This window comes from Puma concolor, chromosome D1 (assembly GCF_028749965.1).
Source record: "Puma concolor isolate L17-30 chromosome D1, mPumCon1.1.hap2, whole genome shotgun sequence".
NCBI lineage: Eukaryota > Metazoa > Chordata > Mammalia > Carnivora > Felidae > Puma > Puma concolor.
Window position 1 is genome coordinate 46,319,718 of NC_141676.1, and position 2,143 is coordinate 46,321,860.

Sequence of the window (2,143 nt, forward strand, 5' to 3'; positions counted from 1 at the left end):
CTAACATCTTACCTATATTCAAATGTTCCAATGGTCAATTGTACCAGGAATGCTTCTTATAGGATCTTTGGGGTTTTTAAAAATTTTTTATATGTTTATTTATTTTTGAGAGACACACACACACATACACACACACACACACACACACACACACACACACACACACACACACACAGTGTGAATGGGGGAGGCACAGAGAGGGAGACGCAGAATCTGAAGCAGGCTCCAGGCTCTGAACTGTCAGCACAGAGCCGGATGCGGGGCTTGAACCCACAAATAGTGAGATCATGACCTGAGCTGAAGTTGGATGCTTGACTGACTGAGCCACCCTGGCGCCCTTGGGTTTTGTTTTTTTTTTTAAGCCAGCTAGGTTCATTGCAGAATGTCTGTGCTTGGAAAAACACATGCTGGCTCTCATTGTGTGTGAGCGTGTGTGCATGGGCGTGTGTGGGCGCATACCTGAAGTGTGCGTATGGTTGTCCCTGAGCATCCTTTGTCAATGAAGTCAGATCAGCACTGTGGCTCTCTGGGCCCTGGGGGACAATGGGACACACCTGACTCTTGTCTGGGCATTTGATTTTGCCAGGCCTGGTGGCCTCGGCCAGCAATAGAGGGTTCCAATCAGGTAGTACCTGCCAAGGGGGCCTGGCGGTTCATGTCAGGGCTGTGTTATCCACTTGCTGTGGCCACCTTGGGTGGTCACCTGCTAGCCACTCCCACAGAACCACTGCCAGCGACATTGGCTGTCAGTTGAGGAAGAAGGCATCCTGCCCAATGATTTAATGAGAGATTTTTTCTTCCTTTGTGGGGGGAAAATCACAATTATTTGGCAGGTAGAAGGCCGGTTGAGACAAGTCAGTATATACATGCTGTTATTCCAAATTGCCAGTGTTCTTCTGTCCTTTCCTGTCCTCAAGGAGATGTTGAAATAACGGAGACGAACGATGATGGAATTTCGAGAGCAAGCAAGAATACGGACCAGAACACCGGGAGAAAGTAGAAAGTCCTCGATAAATATTTATCAAATGAAAAATGAATGAGTAACAGAAGCAAGCATTTGTGGCAGGCTTCCTCTGTGCTATCCCCTTGCTTAGGCTTCATGTCTTAGCGACATGCTGAGATAAGCGTTACCATTTCTATTTTACCAGCGAGGAACCTGGGGTTGCCAGCTGGCTCACAACCATACAGCCAGGAAGTAGCAGATCCATGATTTGAACCTGTATCCATCAGACTGCATCATCTGCGTTCTTTCAGCACAAAGTACTGTGCTCAGCCTGTCTGTTAAGCATCTCCCATCACAGATGTCACAGCTGGCACAGTCCCTAGCACGCTGCAGGTGTGCGGGTGACGTTTGTTGAATGAATGTCTAACCCAAGACACGCATACAAAAGGTGAGGATCCGCTAGATTCTCAGGGCCCCCATTAATTTCAGTGACTCATAAGCCTCCCCATTCCTTTTGGTTTGCCCTCCGTGTCATTGTCTCAATGTACCCTCCTACTTCCCCCGATTCTTCCCCAACTATCCTCCCCAGCCCAAGGCAGCATCTGCTTTGTTGCTATTTTCTACTAAAGATGTAATGAGCACCCAAATGCACTAAGGTACTGGCGTCTTTAGGTCCCCTGTGCCTCTTTTCTCAACAAACCTTTCTTAGTGAAATGCCTCCCTGTAGATATTAGAGAGAGATGTTCTCTGTAGGGTTCAGGAACTGTTCTTGATTTTCTATTTGCCCAGTAGGCACCCTTAGAGACCCACCTGGGAAGAATGAAATGGAAGATGCTGTCATCTCAGATCTGGAAAGGGAAAGGCCACCTTAGGAAACAAATCTCTCCCAAGGACTGGATCAGCACCCAAACACTGCTTTATACTTTAGATCCTATGAATTCTGCTCTACCAGCGGGTAGAAGATTAACCCAATTTATGCAAATAACACCTGAGAGCCCTAACAGCTGCCCCTCCACTCCCATTCCCCTTGGGAGGTGGAGAGGTACCTCTGAGCGTCAGCCCTCTTCCACTGGGCGACTCAGAGGCCATTTGGGACCCTCTTCCACCTCCCCACCCTCATTTTCTTCCACCTTAACCCAGGCTGAGGCATGAGGGACAAAGGATGCCTAGTGGGGAGGCAGGCAGATGGGGACACGCCTG